This window comes from Chiloscyllium punctatum, chromosome 18, assembly GCF_047496795.1.
Source record: "Chiloscyllium punctatum isolate Juve2018m chromosome 18, sChiPun1.3, whole genome shotgun sequence".
Lineage (NCBI taxonomy): Eukaryota > Metazoa > Chordata > Chondrichthyes > Orectolobiformes > Hemiscylliidae > Chiloscyllium > Chiloscyllium punctatum.
The window spans coordinates 73,611,544-73,618,494 of record NC_092756.1 but is presented as its reverse complement, the minus strand read 5'-3'; the positions used below and the strand labels follow the sequence as shown (position 1 = coordinate 73,618,494).

Sequence of the window (6,951 nt, the reverse complement as noted above, 5' to 3'; positions counted from 1 at the left end):
CACCCCAGATGGGACTTGAACCCACAATCCCTGGCTTAGGAGGCCAGTGCCTTATCCATTAGGCCACTGGGGCCCCACATGCTGTTTCCCAATGGCAGTCGTTAAATACTGCACCCTGACCTCACATAGTGTGTATTTCTGTATGTTGTACTCTCACTAATTGGTTCTTAACCCTTCCATCTCATGCCAAATTGTTGGCTGCTTGATAAATTGATCCCACCTCCCATTTCTTCCCAAACAGACAGATGAGATATCAACCAAACTCCAACTTTGCACAACTCAAGTCTGAGGAAAATGGAGGAGACAGGAAAATAGCAAAGGGCTCAATGTTATTTTGTGCAGCACCTTGAAGATATTTGCAGTTACTGGGGAAGGTGAAAGTGGAGATGTTGCAAAAAGCTGCATTGAGGACAAATCAATCCAATCTTAGCAGGCATTCAGCCCATTGTGGCTGTGCTGTCTCTTTCAGACAATTCTCCCCAGGATCTCCCAAATCCTGGAATTATCTTGTATAAGTTTCTACTAAACAGCATTTGCCATAATCTCAACACAGGCACAATGATTTTTAACAGAGTAGTTAAAAAATCCAGTCAATTTGGATTGAGATGAAGTTGACATGGGATGAAAATCAGCCACTGCTAAGACCAGGCTTAAAAATGAAATCCCTGAAATCCCAGATTTCAGAAACCAGTGCCATCGCCATTAGGCCACGAGGGCACTATATTGGCAGACCACTGGAAACAGTTGACCTCAAATGAGTGCGACAGCCAAGCACACTCCCAGATCTGTGACAACACACTGAGGGACACACTAAAGGTTCAGGCAGCTGCTGCCAAGGTGTAACAGGGAAACAACACAGTCTCAGGTCTTTCTGACAAATGATCACATCATTCTTTCAGTTCTCAGACCCTCTTGGTGCCTGACAATGAACAGAGATCGTTTTCTGTCCAAGTACAAAATGCCTTTCTTTGCACAACGATACAGAAGGTTTGAGAAATGTCAATATTTCAATGGTTTGTTGATTCTTTTCTCTCTGCATAGACTGTACACAACTGATATAGAACCTTTGTATGCATTTCCAAATGATGTTACAAACTGTTTCAATACTTTGTTAATAAAATCAAATTGAAACGCAAATCAAATTTAGTCTCCCTTTGTCCACATCACCAACAAGAATAATTGAGTAAAGTTGTGAGGAATTCATCAGATCAATGAGACTCCAGGAATTCTTCCAAGATGTCAGCAATGATCCCAATGAGCCAACCAACGAACGGGAACAGTCATCAGAGAGATCCATCGTGGAGCGACCAAAGAAGGAGTCGATTTGTATCCCTGCGGAGGGCCGCTGTCCTGACCTTGAGATGTATGCTCAACCGTCAGGAGATGGGTGAATGCCAGATTTAAAAATCACACAACACCAGGTTAGAGTCAAACATGTGGAAGCACTAGGTTTCGGAGCACTGCTCCTTCATCAGGTGGTTGTGGAGAATAAGATTGCAAAACACAGAATTTATAGCAAATGTTTACAGTGTGATGCAACTGAAATTGTATCTTGAGAAAGACCTGGATTGTTTGTTAAGTCTCTCATCTTTTAGAATGGCCAGGTTGGTTTTCGTTCTTTCATATGTAAATTGCAAAACTTTTATCAAAAGTTACATTCTCAAGTGAACTTTAACAATTGGTGTCATGTCGGCCCAGATGATGTATTGAAGGTGTGAGCTCCCCTGTGTGAGGCTGTCTGTGCCCCAATGGTCAGACTGATTCTAATCTAATAAACAGATTTACAGCATCTTACATGAATTCATACAGTTTTTGAGCAAAGTGAAATGTAATTCTGGAAGTACAAGTTCATCACACAAACTTATATGTGTGTGTGTGTATATGTATGTATGTGTATGTGCGTGTATTTGTATGTGTTTGTGTGTCTATGTGTATATTTGTGTGTGTGTATGTGTGTGTATATGTATGTATGTGTGTATATGTTTGTGTGTATGTGTGTGTATATGTATGTATGTGTGTATATGTGTGTGTATGTAAGTTGTGTGTGGGTGTGGGTGTTTTTGTGTATGTTTGTATGTGTATGTGTGTGTATATGTGTGTGTATGTGTGTGTATGTGTATGTGTATGTTGTGTGTATATGTGTGTGTATGGGTGTGTGTATGTGTGTGTGCATGTGTGTGTTTGTTGTGCATGTGTATGTGTGAATGTGTAAGTGTGTGTGTATATGTGTGTGTGTATATGTGTGTATGTGCGTGTGTTAATGTGTATGTGTATGTGTGTGTGTGAATGTGTGTGTTTGTGTTTGCGTGCGTGTATATGTGTGTGTGTGTATGTGTGTGGGTGTGTGTATGTGTGTGTATGTGTATGTGTTTGTGTGTGTGTGTGTGTGTGTATGTGTGTGCGTGTGTGTGTGTGTGTATGTGTGTGTGTGTGTGTGTGTGTGTGTGTGTGTATGTAGTTGAATGGGGTCACCTGTAATGTCCCAGTTGATTGCTGAAGTGTTCTCCGACTGGGAGGGAACACTCCTGTCTGTTGACACTCATAACAGCCCCACCCCCCCCAACCGATACACACACACACACACACACACACACACACACACGCACACAAGCACATATAGATTTCTGGGGTGAATTTGTATTTGCAGAACTACATTTTACTTTGCTCAAAAACTGCATGAACGACAGAGCGAAGGAGAGAATTGTGGCAACTCCCAGAATCAGGTGACTCAGTGGTTAGCACTGCTGCCTCACAATACCAGGGTCCTAGGTTCAATTCCAGCCTTAGGTAACTGCCTGTGTGGAGTTTGCACATTGCTCTGGTCTCCTCCCACAGTACAAAGGTGAATTGGCCATGTTAAATTACCCATAGTGTTACCTGTTTCCACACTGTAGGTAGTCTAATCCAGGGGAAGGATCTGAAGGCCCTAATTTACGAGGGCTCTAAGCCCATGCCTTTCCAGGACTTCTCAGCGGTGGTAAACCAGAAAAGAAAACCTTACGATGATGAGCCTAAGATATAGGAATGGAAGTCAGGCCATTCAGCCCATCGGGTCCACCCTGCCATTCAATTGTGAATGATGGGCATTTCAACGCCACTTTGTGGCACTCTCATCGTCACCCTTAATTCCTTGCGTGATCAAGAATTTATCAATCTCTGCCCTGAAGACAATTAACGTCCTGGCCTCTGCTGCGCTCCACGGCAATGAATTCCACAGGCCCACCACTCTCTGCCTGAAGAAATGTCTCCTCATTTCCGTTCCAAATTGACCCCCCTCTAATTCTCAGGCTGTGCCCATGGGTCCTGATGGAAACACATTCCCAGCGTCCACCCTTTCTAAGCCATGCATTATCGAGTAAATTTGTATTAGATCTCCCCTCAACCTTCTAAACTCTAATCAATACAATCCCAGGATCCTCAGCTGTTCATTGTATGTTAAGCCTCCCATTCCAGGGATCATCTGTGTGTATCTCCGCTGGACATGCTCCAGTGCCAGTATGTCCTTCCTGAGGTGTGGAACCCAAAATTGGATACAGTATTTCAAATGGGGCCTAACCAGAGCTTTATAAAGTCTCAGAAGGACATCGCTGCTTTTACATTCCAACCCTCTTGAGATAAATGGCAACATTACATTTGTTTTCTTAACCACAGACTCAACCTGCAAGTCAACCTTTAGAGATTCCTGGACTATCATTCCCAGATCCCTTTGTACTTTGGCCTTATGAATTTTCTCCTGTTTAAAAAATAGTCCATGCCTGTATTCCTTTTTCCAAAGTGCAAGTCCGAGCATTTGCTCAGGTTGAATTTCATCAGCCATTTCCTGGACCACTCTCCTAAACTGTCTAAATCTTTCTGCAGCCTCCCCACCTCCTCAGAACGACCTGCTTGTCTGCCTAACTTTGCATCATCGGTGAACTTCACCAGAATGTCCCCCAGTCCCTTCATCCAGATCATTAATATATAAAGTGAACAGCTGCGGCCCCAACACTGAACCCTACGGGACACCACTTGTCACCAGCTGCCATTCCAAGAAAGAACCTTTTATCCCAACTCTCTGCCTGCTGTCAGACAGCCAATTCCCAATCCATGCCAGTAGCTCACCTCGAACACCATGGACCCTCACCTATCTCAGCAGTCTCCCGTGAGGCACCTTATCATAGACCTTTTAGAAATCTAGGTAGATAACATCCACTGGGTTTCCCTGGTCTAACCTACTTGTTACCTCTTCAAAGAATTCTAACAGGTTTGACAGGGATGACCTCCCCTTACTAAATCCATGCTGACTTGTTCTAATCCAACCCTGCACTTCCAAGAATTTAGAAATCTCATCCTTAATGATGGATCCTAGAATTTAACCTACAACCGTGGTTAGGCTAACCGGCCTATAATTTTCCATCTTTTATCTTGATCTTTTCTTGAACAAGGTGTTTACAACAGTGATTTTCCAATTATCTGGGAATTTCCCCGACTCCATTGATTTTTGAAAGATTGAAAATAGCCTCTACTATTTCCTCAGCCACCTCCCTCAGAACTCTAGGATGTAGACCATCGGGGCCGGGAGATTTTTCAATTTTTACACCTTTTAGCTTTTCTAGCACTTCCTCTTTTGTAATGGCTACCATACTCAAATCTGCCCCCTGACTGTCCTTAATTGTTAGGATAATGCTCATGTCTTCCACTGTGAAGAATGACACAAAGTATTTACCAAGTTCTTCAGCCATTTCCTTATGTCCCTTCACGAGCCTTCCTGCATCAATTTGGAACGGCCTAATTTCTACTTTTGCCTCTCGTTTGTTTCTTATGTATTGAAAGAAACTTTAACAATCATTTCTAATATTACTGGCTAACTTACCTTCATATTTGACCCTCTCCTTCCTAGTTCTATGTCTTTGTTATCCTCTGTTTGTTTTTGTCGTCTTCCCAATCTTCTGATTTCCCAGTGCTCTTGGCCACTTTGTAGACTCTCTCTTTCCCTATGAAACATTTCCTGACTTCCTTTGTCAGCCCTGGCTGTTTAATTCCCGCCCCCTGACGGATAATGTTTCTGCCAAGAGAAGACTGAGGGAGTTTGGGATCCAGTACTCTCTGAGGGATCTGTACATCTCTTTGATACATCGGAGAAGGCAAGAGACTTTGTGGACAAATTAACCGAATCTGAACAATTTAGTATCTACAAATAGTGTTGTTTGGTTATGTCTTTGTTGTTTTTTTAAAAAATCGAGGAAGTCCAGTTGGAGCTTTCTTTTCCTTGTTTTCCCTCTTGGTAATAATCCGGTTTAAACTGTGTTTGGTGGCGGTTGAGATGTGTACTTTCAATTTCTAAGTGGAGTTATACCAGAGGATGGGTGGGGCATTTACCCCATCGAGCTGAAATGGTTTTTTACATATTCTTATAGCCTTGATAAATGGGGAAGAATATGATGTTTAAATGTTTATTGCCCTCCAGCTCATCCCTCAACATTTTCCTCGATGTGTTTTCTAAATTGATCAGTCAGGAGTCCTGGCATATCATTGAAAGGGGAGATTTTAACAGTCTCATGGATTCCACAGGACAGGGGTGGCCCAAAGGCCCCCCTCCCCCCACCACGATACCCTCTGGACAAACTAAACAATGAGTGGATCTGTGTGTGGGGTGAGGGTTGGTGGACATCTGGAGGTGTCTCCACCCTACAGGCAGGGATTTTACGGTTTTCTTTTCCAATCCACACAGATGTCACACCAGGATTGATTTTTTTCCAATCCCCATGGCAACCCTGGACTTGGTGGCACCTTGTACGATCGGTAATATTACCATCTCTGATCACACTCCAGTGTACCTGTTGGTTAAGATTAAGGACGTTACAGTGGGCCCAAGGCACTGGCAAATGGATCCCTCTATCCTCAAGGATAATACATTTGTGGAGTATTTCTCTCGGGAATTTTGGGCATTCTAGACATTAACTCACGCTCGATTAGTAGCCAATCCTTCCTTTCGGAAATTGCCAAAGCCTATGCCAGTGGGTCAGTTATTTCCTACTCTGTCAGTCGGAGGTGGAAGAAGGGTGAGCAGCAACATCTCCTCGAAGCACTGTTGAAGGCAGCTGAGAAGGCCTACTTTGACAGGCCCTCGTTGGTCAAGTTACAGAGGATTACGGCACTGCGGTCTGCATTGAATTCCGTGCTCACGCAGACAGCAAAGAACAAGCTTAGTTTTGCAAATCAAAGGTTATATGATCATGGTGACAGGTCTGGCAAATACTTAGCATATCTCGCTAGGAAAAGGAGCGCCCCTCAAGCCATTACGGTGATTAGGGAAGGGTCTGGGAACCGAACGTGTGACTCCAAAAAGATTAATGTGTCATTCCAGAGATTTTACTCTAAGTTATACCAATCTGAGGTTTGTGAGGAGGGGAGGGCCAAAATGGAGGCTTTATTCAAGGATCTGGAGCTCCCGGGTGTGACCCCCGAACAAGAGTCTTTTCTCAATGTCCCCTTATCAGAGCAAGAGGTGCAGGAGGCTGTGAAGCAGCTTCAGAGTGGAAAGGCACCCGGTCCTGATGGACTTCCCAGTGAATTCTAGAAGGAATTTATAAACATATTGTCAGGCCCGATGTTCAACATGTTTAATGACTCATACAGCCATGATTGTCTCCCGCCATCTCTGAGAGAGGCCAATATTTCGCTTATTCTTAAAAAAGGGAAGGTCCCAAGGGACTGTGCTTCTTACAGGCCCATTTCACTCTTAAATGTGAACTTTAAAATCCTCTCTAATACTCTTGTGTTAAGGCTGGAGACTGTGTTACCTTCTATTGTTAAAGAGGACCAGACGGGCTTCATAAAGGGCCGCAGATCCTCCAATAATGTCAGGAGGCTGCTTAATGTAATTCAAGTGTGTCAACAACAGTCAATATAGGGATTGGTGATTTCTCTAGATACAGAGAAGGCGCTTGACCGAGTTGAGAGGGCGTACCT

At 43.6% G+C, this 6,951-nt stretch overlaps 1 non-coding gene across 1 annotated transcript; it reads right to left on the bottom strand.

The window, feature by feature from the left end:
- Window positions 1–73, bottom strand: trnar-ccu (transfer RNA arginine (anticodon CCU)). The gene has a single exon. It is a non-coding gene; the product is annotated as a tRNA-Arg (tRNA).
- Between the last annotated feature and the right edge of the window lie 6,878 nt (window positions 74–6,951).